Source organism: Apis florea, unplaced genomic scaffold (genome assembly GCF_048593485.1).
Source record: "Apis florea isolate Af1SG1 unplaced genomic scaffold, ASM4859348v1 contig_2293_pilon, whole genome shotgun sequence".
NCBI classification, from domain to species: domain Eukaryota; kingdom Metazoa; phylum Arthropoda; class Insecta; order Hymenoptera; family Apidae; genus Apis; species Apis florea.
The window spans coordinates 6,697,649-6,713,674 of record NW_028256554.1 but is presented as its reverse complement, the minus strand read 5'-3'; the positions used below and the strand labels follow the sequence as shown (position 1 = coordinate 6,713,674).

The following is a 16,026-nucleotide window of genomic DNA, read 5'->3' as shown; positions in this document are numbered from 1 at the left end:
AAACATCGTTTTTTCAGTTTAATTATTATTTTGCCTTTGTTCCATAATTAATCGATAACTTAATTATTGAGTTTTTAAATATTTATAAGCTATATATCGAAACTTAATGGAGAAAAATCATCAAATTAAAACAAAAAGGATTGAATTGAATTTGTTATGATCATATGGATACACATAGTATTATAATGGAATGTATATATTTTAAATCTGATTGGCTTGATATTTTTATAGCTTGTGATGTTATTTTTAATAAATTTTTTTTTTATTTTTCAATACAATAAATTTATAGCAAATTTATAACAATTTTTATAAATTGTTTTATATTATTATTTAATACAAATTATGGAAAATTACAAATTCTATTATGATCGAAGAAATTCAATTAGGAATGCTTAAATATTGCATGTAAGTGTGTTAAGAGATTATAAAAAGTTTTATTTTAGAGCATGTATTTCTCTTATGCCCCATATTAAAACGGAATATGTATTGTTTAAGTTCTGTAATAGGGACTTTTGCATTAAAACTTAACTTGTTGAATTGCATTTAATAGAATAAGTTCGCTATGTTGTTCGTATAGAACAAAGTTTTGTAATAAGCAATCTAACGACGAATTTCAATCTTCAATTCGTTTCGATTACAAAACGAAATTTCTAAAATCTGAAGTTGTACCAAAACAATATTCTAAAATATCGTTTAGAATTTAGATATATATAAAATGAAAAATAAATAAAATTTATTCTTAAGAATAAATAAAAAATTATTATAAGAATTTATGAATAATAGAAATATTAAATATATAATTAGAGAAAAAATTGATAATATATTTGCATTGAATCGATATAGAAAATTAGAATAAAAGAACTTTTTTAATTTTAGAAGTCGATAAATAAACAACTCATATTTCTAAATCAATATTAAAATTTTTCCATTGTAATCATGGGAGATGGAGATAGAAAATTATTTCGACCACGTGTGATGTAGTGAAACTCGAGTCCACATGAGGTCATACTGAGAAGTACTTCATGATATTAAAGCTATTACTATATTCATATTACTTAAAATCCTGAAAACACTCATTGGGGATGAAAGCATATGTCTGTTGGTTTTATTGTTTGGTTTCAATGCATAAAAATTATTTTTTCAATTATATTTGGTATTTATAATCTTATAATTTCTCTCTATATTTAAATTTATATAAAGATTCATAATATAGTATAACAGCCTGTTCATTTTCAATGAACAATGAAAATGAAATTTCATTCAATCTAATTCTTTCGAAATTATTTTATTTTTCTTTTCTTCTACAATTTGTACAATTAAAAATTAATAGTTAATTCTTCGATGAATTAAAAATTATACACAAATTTTCAAATTACTCAATAATCATTATAATAGTGAAATACATAGGTTGAACTCTACTATAAACGCTCTTCTGACAATTCGTTCTAACACGTATCATCAGCAATCCCCCAGGTAACTCCATTAGAGATGTCAACACGATGATACTCGGACGTATTCACTTGCGTTCTAAACTACACCCCTAGGTCGCACCCCTAACTGCGTTATCATCGTGCGCTGGCTGCCCGTTTGTGACGTTGATAAGCACGTGTCAAGCATAGGTTGCTGCACCGAATCGAGAAGGTTGTTAGACAGGTCTCCGTGAACGTTTCAAAGCACCTCATCGTTGGTGCTTTTAACCGGCCCCCGCACGAAATTGCGTGTCCTCTCAACTGAAGGAAAATCAAGTTCTACTTAAAATTAAATTGCACTTCGAAATAGTCGTTTGCAAACACGCAGCGCACGCAAACTTTAAGGCGGAATGTTTGTCAAGCCAAGACATTTTACCTTTCGTTATCGTGATAGGCAAGAGGTTTTAACTTTATTCTCGGTTTTATTACTCATAAATATTTAATCCTTTTGTATATAACGTGTTAGTTCGTAACTTTTCTTTTTTTTTTTTTTTTTCTTTTAAATTTTTACAATATCGGTTAGACTTGTTGATAATACTTGGATGTTTTCCAATTACTATGTTAAAATGTTCGTTGTATGAAGTTACATGTGTACATATACAGGAAAAGTGCTCTCTTAATATGTTTATAACATTAACGCCAACTTTTTTTTTAACTTTGTTGCACGAGGGAACGTATCGAACCACGAAAAAAACAGCTTAGTTAACCTATTTTAATATTGCAAAGAAGGATGTATTTTAAGAATCTTAAAATAAATTGTTGATGACCTTGGACCTATATTCATGTTGCATTCCACATAATAATTGAAATATTATATTTATTTACAACAATATCTAATAATTAAGTCGAGGTTAATCATTCAGTTTCTGAAAATTTAAACTATTCTATTAAGAATTATTTATAAAAAAGAGGAGTCGGTTAAATTTTTTCACATATAATAAAATACAATATAGTGTATTATTAAAAGGAATAAAATATTTCAAAAAAGAGATTAGTAGTGATGAAGAGAATATAAGTAGTAACAGTCTACGTTTGGTCAGGCAGCAGTAGTTCGAGTACGAGATAAAATAAAGGACATTGATCAATGATTGTAAGCGTTTAGATTGATAAAAATTTCAACACACGTATTGTATATTGTACGATATTGTTCTATTTATCAAATTCAATTTTTAGAAATAAAAATCACGTGTTGTCACAGCAGCAAAGAATTAAAATATCGCTATCGAAATCGAAATTGCCACGCGTCCGCTCTAAATTCTCCCTTCTATTAAATTCAGGGATTTATCGTCCGATTGTACGATTTAAGTAAAATTGAATTTCCATTTGTCCACGACAAAATTTTGTCCGATCAGAAGATTTACGCCTTCATTGTTACCTCGTTTTCGCTTTTCTTTCAAACTCGATCAACCGTTTTCTGTGTTGATCCTCTTAAAGCTGCCGGTCTTTGCTTCCTACGTATCGAAAGAACTTTCAGGATCAAAGTTTCGAAGTGGTGTGTCCTGTCTTTAACCTTTTAAAGTCTAAATGGGACAATACATTTGAAAGTTGAACTTTTTCGAACATTGCTAGCTTCTTATAGTTCTTTCGACACATCATCGAGACCTGAAAAAAACGTACAATATTGTTGTAAATCATAAATGCTTAACCTACTTTTTTTTAATTTGAATATATTATTTTTATGTAAATGTATTGGCACTTAATTTTAGAAGGGATGAAAATAAAGATGTTAAGTAGTTTTAATACTAGCAAGATTTTGAAAATTCTGGAAGATCATTATTAGCTCATACATTTATCATATTATATGTCACTCTGGATTTTTTTGAATGATAGTTTAACTTGATATCTCTCTTGCAATATCTTGATTCTAAATAAGGATATATTATATTTTAGGAACTTAAAAATTACAAATTTAAATTGAAATGAAATTAGAGTTATCTAGTTTTGATAATAATAATAATATATTGAAATTCTGTATGAGATATTATAGAAAAGTTTTTTAAACGATCAACAAAGAAATCCATTTAAGAAAAGTCTTTTTAAAAATAAGAGATTTATAATATTTCTTTGAATTAATATTCGTTATTTTTATGTTGATTAATAATTTTTTATTGAAAATAATTCAAACTTGGCTCTCCTTTGATTACAATATCGATTTGGAAAAAATTAAAATTAAATTATATCGTCTTTTCGACATTTCGACATGAAAACTCGTAAATTCGTGCAAAGTTGAAATTAATTCTTAAACCTTTTCCGTCGAGGGAAACGCGCAGGTCACTGTTCTCATCGAAAAGAATTTATGTTAGAAAAATAGTTTAAAGAGATTATCCGATGTTGTTTTAAAACTTTACTTTCGTTATCAAACTTTCTTTAATCGCACTGAATTCCAAACGGTGGCTACCCTTTGAACATTATTTCCATTCCAAAAGTTTCATCGTTGTTGTTAGTCAACTCGAATGTTTAGTTTCCCCAAAGCGTATTGTTTAGATTTCTTCTCGCTAAATTGTTAACAAAAGCTTTGTCTAATGATTCTTACGTAAAGAATTGAAATTCTTGTTTGTTATTGATCGAGAAAAAGGATATTGTAACATAATATTAACATAAAACGTTAAACAGAGTCAACGAATGCATTGAGCTTTGTGAATTATTGGACTAGAAAATTCTGACTGAATGTTATCATACATTTATTAATAAATTATAACAGATATGCGTGTATCGATTTATATTTATTTAACAAATTCAATTATAATCGTGTTTCATTCGTCAATATTGTACGTATTGTATGCATAATAGTATAATTATTTCATATTTAATGAAAATTCACACAAAATGATAAAAATACTATCTTCCATTTTAATTAATTCTTAATAGAATAATGATTAGAATAATTTAAATTAATTTTTTTTTTTACTCGAAACGATTAATATTTTTATTCTAATTTTTCTGTTTTCTTTTATCATTATCTTTATAATTATAATTTGATCAATTGTTTATTTCGATGAGCCAATTCGAGAAACACAGAACAATATTCAGTAAATTTATTAAATAATCATAATGCTGGAAAATCGAAAACTTGAGGGAAGATTGCGATTAGTTGTCTCGAGGCGATGTGTAATTCGAAGCTGCTGAAAGGCTTGTTTGAAAATTGAGCCACGCAGCATTTCCTTTCCCTGCGCTGGAATTTCTTTGAAAGAAGCGTCTTCAATGCTGTAAATTATTATTGCGTAAAATCATCATTAACGGGACGTTTGCAATGTAAGCGAGAACTCGACGAATTAGAAAACGTAATTAACACGTGGCATACGTGTGTTAACTTTTCAATTACGGTGTATAACTTTCTACTTGATCTAATTGGATATTATAATTCTCCAAACTTTGTTAATGCAAGTAACTTTATAAACGATTCTTCCTGTAACAAATCTATCTGCAATCCACTTAATAATTCGTTCGAGCTCTTTTATAATAATCCTTAAAGCGACCAAAATTAACAATTGACCCGCAAAATTTATAATTTATAATTTCAGTATGACAGAAAAATAATCGAATAATGTGTTGAATGTGAAGTAATTTGAAATTTTGCCATAATTAACAAAGGGTTTCGTATTATAAATGCAGCAAAAAATAAAAATTACATTTATCTTTCGAATAATCGTGGATATTTTTTTCGAACGAAATTACTGATCGGAATATTATAAAAAAACGGAGAAAAATTATGAAATCACATGTTAATCGTTAACAGAGCTTGTATCGCGATAGGATGAATTGATATTTACTATCCACGAGGCAGTTCAACGATTCTGTTTGACGACCGCCTTTGTTCTATCGGTCCACAAACATGAGAGATGTGACGAAAATGGCGGAAAATTTATAAACTGGCGAAAGACAAGTCTCGAGAAACTCGCTCTTCCGAATCGTATCCGCTCGTTTAAATGAATGTAATTTTCAACTTGGCATAGTGCCTCGTTTGTATGCAACCATAATTGCAGAAATAAAAAGAAATGGGTGAATGCGCGGTCGTTACATCCCCTCTTTTAGAGGTCGAAATTTTATATTCGTCCGCGAGAACGTAGGGATAGTTTTGAACAGTTTTCGGGCAGGTTGATCCATTTCAAAATTGAGTGTGATTAATCGATTAATTAAATCGTTAGAAATTGCGTTAGAAAATCGTTAGAATTTTTTTTTCTTTTTTTTTTTTTATATAAATTAAACAGGGAAACATCGTGACAGAACGTAAAAAGGATAATATTCCTTATTATGAAAAATAAAAATTTTTTTACGACAGAAAGCTAGGTAGAACGTAATATTTTTAGATTCATGCTTGTCTTGCTATATTATCAAGTAATTAAATGTTTTAGTATCCCACGTCAAACTGCCATCTGAAACATTTTTATTTCTCAGAATTTTTACACATTTTCCTATCTCTTCATATTTCGCTACGTTAATTAAATAATCAATTACTCCACTCTCCCAGGCTTCTATTTTCAAATATTTCCCGGAATTTTATTCTAACAGGATATGAAATGAAAAAAAAAAATCTGTCCCAGAAGAAAGTGTATACGAACGTTCTGATATATATATATATATAGAATTAGAATAATTAAACACGATTCGAATCTAGAGTGAAGAGAATTTTTCGAGTGGGAATATAGGCCGCTGGCGTGTTCCAGAGTTCCCTTTGCGCGTCACGAATAAACGAACTTCTCGGCTGAAGAATCACGAGGTTAAAAGTGGTGCGGCAAATGGCTATCAACAGATCTATCTGCCGGCTATTTTCTGAATAAAGCTATTTCTCGCCGTTATTTCTCGAACCTTATTCTCGGTCACTTTTCAGCCTCCTAATGTCAGTTTTTCGGGTCGTCAGGTGCATCCGTTGTGCGCCTTCGACGATTTACCGTTCAATCATTTCACAATCAACGCCTCGATTCAGAGCAAACTTGATTAATGAACGCATATTCAGAATGACCCCGTTTTTACCATTATATCGAAATGCATTAAAATGTATTTTTCTTCCTTCCCTCATTTTTCTGCTATTTTTTCTTTTTTTGTTTATTTTAGCATTAAACGTTTATCATTGTTGTTACATTGATTTGCGATTTTAACGTTAGACGTAGAAATTATTAATTATATAAGTTTAAAAGTTTTTTCTTTTCAAGGATCTTACGCGTTTAGGAATTTTTAATTATTCGTTAATTGTTAATTTATTATTAATATACATTTTAGTATTCAGCTTGAAATATCGATATGATTTTATTATTTGAACAATTTTCTAGGGAATATTGTATAGAATATTCGCATCAAAAGGTGGAAGACATGGTTAATTTATTGGAACTAATGTCTGACCATATGCAGTCCACTACTACTTCGTTCCTCTTTTTCTCAGCTATTTTGCTGCTTTCTCTCTCTTTCTCTCTCGTATTAGAGAGAAAATATATAATCATTTATACTTTTTACGTTTTTATAAATGTAAGAAATAAATCGATCGGGAAATTGTTTTAAACAAATGTTTTCTGCTCAATGTAAATTTTAAACGCGAGCACGGATTCATCAAGTTATTCTGTTATGTTTCCAAAAAAGAGATTAAAATTTTCTCCCTGATAAACTGGAAAAGTACTTTCAGTACTGCATCGAATTAAAAAAAACGAACAAATATATTCATTAGTCATGAATATATCGATGAAGAAAATTTCACGTTCCATTGAATCGCGACATCAAATTATTTTATCCAGAAATTTCATATTTCCTTTCCGTTGTTACACTTTCTCAAATTAAATTATATATTTCTGACATATAACTTTTCATTACAACGTATTAATACAAGACGATTTAACACAAATTATATTGTTTTCCACGCGTCAAAACGAACGACGCAACTTGTTCAATTTCGTGTTCGTAAAATGCACTCGTAGATTTCACTCATTCTCTCTCTCTCTCTCTCTCTCTCTAGGGTAAGATTGTAAAACTGCATATAAATTTTTCTCGAATCTCGCATCTTTTATAACCTCTTATAAATTTCATGAAACGAAAATAAACGTAGAAATTGTTATGGAAGAAAACACGGGGAAAACACTGAAAACGCGTTGTTTAATTGTTAATTGTATTTCTTTAATTAAATTCCACTTTTCGCGGGAATATACAAATTATGACGAAGGAAATGCAATGGAGGAGAGATATCGGAAGATCGGTCGCATATGTTAATTCTATTACAAGCGGGGATGCGAATGTCCAAAGTTCTCGGTTTCGTGCTTCTATCTATTATGACATAAAAACCTTTCATATCGTGGCCCGTGCTAGTTGTACCAGTCCATTAAAGCCGTTCCACACAGTATATCACACACAATATATATTCATTCATGTCCCTCTTTGAATTACCTTTTGGCAAGGCTTTGTACCTCCATGTAAGGAGGGTGTTATCGCGGTTGAAAGTTTGCCAAAGACACGGTTTGACTCGATTTGGTTACAATGCTCTCGAACGCACAATACTCTGATACTTTCAAAAATATCGTGCAATGGAAAAGAAACTTTGGAAAATTACGCCGTTCGGATAGCGATTGGATTGGAACCTTTTACATCTCCATACAATCCTCTTCGAATTCCTCCCCTTTAAATTTCCCGCGTAAACGACTCTCGATTTCCGCTTTCTCTTTCTGCTTTCGTTTCGTTACAGATTCGCTGCTTTTATCTCGCGATCGATATAAATCGTGGAATTTATTCATTTCGTATAAAATTTCTCTCTCATAAATTCTCTATTAATCTGAATAATTCCATTCCCAAATTCGAAATTCGAAATCGACAAGATTTAGAACTTTTCGTAAGACTCTTAATTTTCAAAGTTTTCGTGCTCTCTACAAAAATGATTCGCATAAAAAATATCGATAGATTTTAAATTCAGAAGAGAAGAGATAAATTTGAAGAAGAAGAGACGAGCTCGAAGAGGAATTTGACTTTACGCATGGAAATATGGGGAAACGAGGAATCGAAGAAATAAAAAAAAAAAAAAAAAGGGAGAGGGGGCCTTGCCGCAGGAGCTTTACCGGATTACGTTGAACCCTCGACACGAGACCGTGTCCCGAATAAAGTTGATTCCACGGGCAAATTGAATGTTTGTCATGGTTTAATCGACCGTAAAAATCGTTGCGTTGGTCGGCCGGCACCAGAAAAATCATTGCCAAATTGTTCGCGATTCATGGGTTTATGCGATTGTAATTCCGTGCCGGATCTCCCCTGTTTTCACATCGAGGATATCATTACACATGTGTGCCGGTCCTTCCAATCTCGACACGTCGTTCTATACCATGTACGAGCTACGTGCCCGTAATTCCGTCACTGAAATCAGTTACTCCTGATGTAACTGCGTGTAGGCGTGTATATCACCAAGTCGCTTGGTTACCGCGAGAATGTTGCGTATTAACAGCGAGGTCAAAATTCAGAATTCCTATTACTATTGTTGACCGATAACGTGTAATAAATGTGTATTTGATTTTTCTTAATATTTCCAGCTTTATATTTTATACTTGTTTCACCAAATATTTTGCAAACTGTTTGACGGCAATTAAGCATTACAAACATCAATTATCGATTTGATTAACCAATCAACGTTAACGATCTTCCCAATCATACGCTGATTGATCAATACACAGCGATACGTAGTAATTATCCTAATGTTTAGACAAAGTTTCCAAGTAAGAAAAAATATTCTACGAAATCATTCATTAATGATTATTCGATTAGCTGCTTAATATCTCGACTAATCTACAGTTTGTTAGATTTTAGAACAAATTTTTTCATTCGTCAAATCGTTTCATCATTTTCTTCCCGTTTTAAAAAAAAAAACTTTTCTTAAAATTCCACTTCGTCATCGATCTTCAAACAGATTCCATCTTGAATTTGATCCGTGGGTATCAATTTCAACCGTATGAAAGTGTAATTTAATTTCTTCGGTGGGATAGAACGTATTCAATTACAAAGCAAGTGCAGAGATCATTTTCGTGAAATATTCAAGAGACGCGTACTATTATCGTACGCCAAGAGTATATCCCTGTGATATCTCTTTTACCTATAGATACACACACACACACACACACGATACATATATTGAGGAAGAAGGCAAATCGAGCATATACCATCGAGAGATCGAGTAAAAGCGAGCCAAGGATTTGTTTCTCGCATGGTGTATGCATTTGGCATACGCGCGCATGATTATCGATGCATTCAAGTTTCGATATTATTCCCGAAGATCGATGAGTAACTCTGCGCTGCCTTACGGCTTCTTACGGTTTCCAACACGCCAAATTCTCGTCCAGAACTTCTTCTTCTTCTTCTTCTTCACAAGAATTTCGTTATATGGAACGTGACGTGCATAAATCGTGCGTTGTTTGTATGTATCGAATTGATCCTCCTCTTTCTTTTTATGCATCGTATCAAACACTTGCATCATGCTACTTCTCTCTTTCATCATTTTTCCTTGTATTTATAGACCGCAATGATTTTAACTGGAACAGAGAAATTCTTTGAAAACGAAGATTAACATCTTGTTACATCTTCCTTCTATTTTCTTCTGGTGAATCTTATTATCTTAATGTAATGTGAGTGAAAATAGTTCCACGCGATGTATCAACGAGATTGCGATATTTGTAAAATGAGGAAGAATTTCCGATCGATGACAATTTTTACATCGTACAAAAGTTTCAAGCTTTTTCCTCTTCTAGAAGACGAATTCATATTTTAAGATTATTCGACAAATGTTTCGCGAATAAAAACATAAATTGGAGGAAGTTTCTTGAGGAATCTTCAAATGTTTTTTAAACTCTCTCCATTTCCTGCCTCCACTTTTCAATCTCTGCTTACTTTTTATCCAACTTCGTCATACTTAATCACTTGGAAATCATACCTCTTTCGTACGAGGAGATCTTTCAATAGCACTCACGTTCAACAAGGAATTCACGTTAAATATTTTACCATAGTGAATTCGAGTATTTTAAAATTAATCAAACACAATCATCTAAAATATTAAAGTGTTTTCCAAGTAATTATTTTTAAGAATACAAACACTATACATTGTACAAGATATAATTATATTAAATTATCATTGATCGAGTTCATAATTTCTAATTGCATAAACTTTAATATGATTTAAGACTTCGAATTGTTATGTACTGCAGTAATTTGTTCGATAATCTATCCAAAAATAAGTCATCTTGACTCTTTCTAGTAGAAAAAACGGTACAGAAAGGGATCATAAAGGATTGAAGAAGCCCTCAGTATTTATGTAGCTATATTAGTGTGACACTGTTTATAAGATGATTGCAGAATATATAATAAGTATATATAGATTGCATTTTTGAGAAATCGTTTGGTAAAGATTAAAATTTCTGAAGTTATTCCATGGCACGTATTGATTTTTGCTGCAAATAATAATTTGGCTGAAATATTCTTTAAGAGAGGTTTTCTTTTCGAAATCGATAAAATAATATTAAAGGTAATTACGTAAAAAGAAAAAAAAATCGCAAATGGGTATGGAGAGTAATTTTGTTGAAATTCTATCCCATTATTTCCCTTTCTGTATTTCGAGTAAAGTGAAATGTTTCGAATTTTAAACAGATTTACCAACTATCCTCGGCATTTTCATCGCGCTTGCCTTATACCTCTTATCGCGAAAGTTCTCGTGTTAAAACGAATCAGCATAGATCTTTCTTACTGCGAAAACCGTTTTGTGAGTTAACCGCGAATTAACCTAAAGGAAAGTAAGAATTTATACAGAGAATCGAGAATGGCGCAAATACTATTTAAGTAGTAGCTTAGTTTAAATAGTTTTAATAAATTTTAAGTAATTTTTTTGCACCTAAAAAAAATTTAATTTCTCTCTGACATAAAATATTTTAATTGTTCATAATCTCTCTCTCTTTCTTTTTTTTTTTTTTTTACGTAGTTTATTTATGAAACAATTCTTTCCGTTTAATTTTTCTTCATTTAATTTGTTGTGCAGTTGTTGAAAATGGTTCAAAGAATTTTCAAATTGAAATGAATTTTTAAAGGATAATATATTCGTAATCTAAGATGACAATTTTCGCTTATTAGTTGAAATATTATCTTTTAAGAATTGATAAAATATTGCATAAGAAGAAATTCAAGAAAGCGAGATTTGTATGACATTAAGGTTCACTGTTCTCATTCGAGGGTAGATTAAAAACCATTCAAAAGAAAGAAATGTCTTTTCATCGTTGAGAAGAAAATTGTCTGATCTAATTCCGGGCGGAAATGTGAAGCGAAAATGAGAAGATATATATGTATATATATTTCGATACTGTCAGGGAAATGATCTCATTATCCAATTTCTTCGATTATGCTGTTATTTCGACGAATTTTCTAAATTCATAATTATTTTAGAATTTTGGAATTTTCTTTTTGAAAATCATGTTCCAATATTTCTTTTTATAAATCATTTTTTCTTAGAATATAAGATAAAATATTTATCAGAAACTTAAACGAACCAACAAATGTGAAATACTTCAATTTTTTTTTTTTTCAACTCTGCCTCGTCATAATATCCTGAAAGCAACGATTAAATATTTTCTGGCAAAAAATATCATCTTGCCACTCGCGCCATGGTTGCTCGAGTAAAAATAACCGTTCAAACTTCCGAGTTGTTCAACTCCCGATGGAAAATAATCTCGTTTGTTTTCAATAAGTGGAACGGCTAACGAATTCGAGTTGTTGGCGGAACAAAGACGGTTAGTTTCAGTTCTTTCCAGGTTAATGCTACGGAAACTTGGAATCCTCTCGCGTTTAGTTTGATGCGTGATTCCAAACTTCGTAATTATGCGCAACTTACATCCCGCAACGATATTCGTCGACGTACTAACAACGACAAAGTCAACAACATTTCGCTTCGAGCCGTGTATCTTGACACACGCGTTTCTAACGTTGCGTATAATTTACGTTTCCATGAATATATAAATGTCGAATACAAAATTCGAGCAAATTGAAACTGTTGCGACACATCTCTGTTAATATCGCAACACGGAAACGTTAAACGAAACGAATTATAATTGAAATACAACGTACGAAATATGTCTGATTATACACGCTTCTTTTCCTTTTTCGCTTTATATTTGTCTCATTTCACATATTTAACAATAAATCTGAATTTGCAATATTCTTTATTGCAAATTGACATTACGATTGTTACTTCAATTTACAAATATTACTATCTATCTTGCAATTCGCTTCGAATCGAGTTATTATTTTTAAATTACTTCGTGCAATCATTCGAGCTTCGAGTTTCGTCAAATCGAATTATACGAAACTATCGCTGCTTTTCGGTCCGAAATCGATCGAAAATCGCGTCCGAACTCTTTCCAAAGCGAATCGACGAAACAAAAACTGTAACCCAAATAACCGCGAAACGAATAAACGTTGAATAAATTGCAAAAATATGGAATACCATACCATCGTGCCAATTAACACCACCGGCATTCAATAACACCGAAACCGAACGACAACACGGAGAACCTCTTTCAGGTGTCCCGTTCATTATTCACGCGCCCACGCTTATCTAATCGTTTCCGATCGTCCGCTTAATTCCGTAACGGCCGCAATTAGCATCGATAATTTCGAAACTCGAATCCCTCGTCGAGGCGAGCGTATCATCCCCTTCAAAACAAAATCGGATGGAAATCGATACCAGACATCGATAGATACCGTAGATGGTGATGATGACGATGATGTTTCGACATCCGCTCGAAACGAAGCTGTTGGAAACGCGAAACCTTCTCCGTTCTCGAGGCGAGGGGGCGAAGGTGTCCCGGAGGCGGAGGAGGGCGTGGATTTGCATAATGTATACGGGATGCAAATTTAACTGCATCCGCGCGAGACTGGGCTCCCCTCGAATCGTGTCTCCACCGCTTTCGGGCTGGCTGAAATTTTCCGTGGAAATTTCCAAACGTACTCGAGTCCTCGTAAGCTACTTTTAGGTTAGGGTTGAGCATGAACTGGACGGACATCAATGGGGTAGGTTTTTCTTTTTTTTCTTTTTCTATTTGGACGATTTGTTTGACAAGAGGAGAGTCGTAGGTGTCGATGTCGATTAGTTTGGAAGGGAATTTGGAACACGATTGGAATGTGAATGAACTGCAGTGTTCATGGAGGGAGAAGGGGGAGTAGGTTGTATCGGTCGAGGATCGAAGCGTGATTGTTGGTATATATTTTTTTTTGTTGATAGGCTTGTTTAATAGAGCTATTGGAATAGATTTTCTTCTATGGAGTGGGATCTTTTAGTAATGAGTAAAAAAGTTGGAAAGATTTATTGTTTGTGGGGAGTGATTGCAATTATTCTTTTAGTTAGCAGTATTGAATAAAACTGATTGATATGATTATAATATTTGAAACACCTTATACCATTGAATGTTTTGTAAAGTGTGTATATTGAATCTCAAGTTTGTGTATAATATATGCAAGAAGAGGATATGCACTTGAATTTCTCGAGTAGTTCATGAATATTTTCACTGTCTATCCAAAAGTTTGGAATTAAAAATGAATTAAGAATTTTATTATTAATATCTCTATACAAATAAAAATATTCTTTATTGGAATTTTTATGTTAAGATGAAATTTTATAAAGGGTTTAAATATCGGAATGCTATTCGCTTTATCAAATGTAATTATCTTTTAGGGAAAGTATAAATAGGCCGGGTCTAGTTTACGATCACGAAGGATATAACAGGGATCAATTTTAATTACTCCAATATTATTCTATGCGCTCCAATTGTTTCCAACAATTCGAAATTATTAATCGTCCGGTGATACGCGAGCGGCCACGGACTAGTTTATATTATTCAATTTAATGGTCTGCCACTTCGGCTGTTCTCATCCACCTTCTCTGAGATATGCATTTCAATCTCCTCTACTTTTCACCTTTCTTCAACTTAATAATTCCTTTTATCCGCAAAATTACGGCTCATGTAAATTTCAAGAATTTAAAAACGAAAAATATTTCACGTTGCTGTTAGTTGAAGTTAATTTCTCATATATATCTCAATATCTTTGTTTCGAACTCAATTTTGTACAAAGTCACAAAATTTTTTTTTATTTTTTCTTCGTACAACATTTAATTAGACAATCAATCGAATTAATAAGTATGAATATTTTTCACTGATCATTTAAGACGCTCATTTAAGATAATAGCTCGTTATTTTTGTTTCTCGAGATACATAAAATAATTTCAAATAATTTCCTATGAATATAATTTTTAACTTCACAAGAATACAACAAATATAATAAATAATGGAACATATATCACAGAATATTCTAAAAGCTTCTATATTGTTGCAATTTAATTTCATTTCTGATTTGCACAAACGATCGCAAAGTGTGTGAATGCGGGAAACGGTACATGCACCGACTTGTCGGCCGAATAATGAAATTTTCACGAACAATAGAACACTCTCGACTCGAATTAATTGGTCAATAGGATTTAGGAATCTCGCGAAACTATGGAACGCGAGAATGGCCAGATATCCTAGAACCTCCCTTCCCAACTTACTTCAACCAGGTTAATTTCTAGCGTGCGTTATTTTTTCAATAAAAATCCGCGGATCCAATCTCATTATAACTTTTCATTTCTCTAGCCCCTTACACGCGATTAATCAAATTTAATTAAGAACCAAGCATACTAAATTGGCTCTAAAAGTTATATTAGTATACTTTTGTTGTATCTCGAGCATACTCTTTTATACTTTCGATTCAAACGGAAAATTAAAGTCGTTACTTCTCCACAATTATTCACTCCGTGACAATAAGAATTTTTATATCAATCACACTTAAACCAATTTTCCAATTTTATTTTACCCGCTATTTTCTTCTCTGCTATCTAATCTAATTCGAACATCCCTTCAAGATTTTGTTACGATTCAAATTTTGTTATCGAATCACAACGTGTTTGTTGATTACTGTAATGCAGGATTCATGAATCAGGGTGCGTGTGAATGCACCCTTAGAGCCAAGAAGGTGCAGAAGGTGGGTAACGATCAACACGTAAAGCAGTTTAGGCGCGTGCGCGCGTTCGATGACGTCACGAACGCAACCTCCCCCTCTGCCGAGCTCGTCGTAAGGGGGGAGGGGGAGGGATGCTTTTCGATATCATTTTACGATAGCTGTAAAACCGCGCCACACTCTCTTAGCTGAAACATCGGCGTGATATGCATTGACACGGGCGCCGCTACTTCCTGACGAGTGGTTCGATCGTTTCGAGACACTTTGCACAGAGGAGTTAACCCTCCTCCGCCCGTTGCATAAACAACCCCCTCCGGGACGAAAATTTTATGCAAAACGCCGGCCGCCTGCAAACGATCGCATGCATTTTAGATCAGACTCGACTCCGAGAGGTTTCTCTTTCGCATCATTTGATGAACCACGTGGATTCGATCTCCGCGAATCTTTTGTTTCGAAAGAGTTTGAGCGTGAGAGCTCGTGTTGATCACGATCGTTCCCTCGATGAAAAGAATCTTGCCTCGATGTTTTATTCCATGTAAAATTTTTCGAAGATTTTAGAAGAGGGATGCAAGTT

The 16,026-nt window shown here is 32.5% G+C and overlaps 1 protein-coding gene and 1 long non-coding RNA gene across 3 annotated transcripts in view; one reads left to right on the top strand and one right to left on the bottom strand.

The window, feature by feature from the left end:
* Nucleotides 1-16,026, top strand: part of Task6 (TWIK-related acid-sensitive K[+] channel 6) — a 123,838-nt gene that overhangs the window by 760 nt on the left and 107,052 nt on the right. The gene's annotated exons all lie outside the window — the stretch shown is intronic.
* The window catches only part of LOC147658275 (uncharacterized), a 107,009-nt gene continuing 92,255 nt past the window's right edge, over nucleotides 1,273-16,026 (bottom strand). Inside the window, exons 2-3 of one of the 2 annotated variants that reach the window (XR_015290892.1) lie at nucleotides 2,845-3,071; nucleotides 1,273-1,730 (exon numbers count right to left, since the gene is read on the bottom strand). This is a non-coding gene — a long non-coding RNA (uncharacterized LOC147658275). Of the gene's footprint in view, nucleotides 1,731-2,266; nucleotides 3,072-16,026 lie in introns of those variants that run through there. The other variant, XR_015290893.1, reaches the window with a different exon arrangement.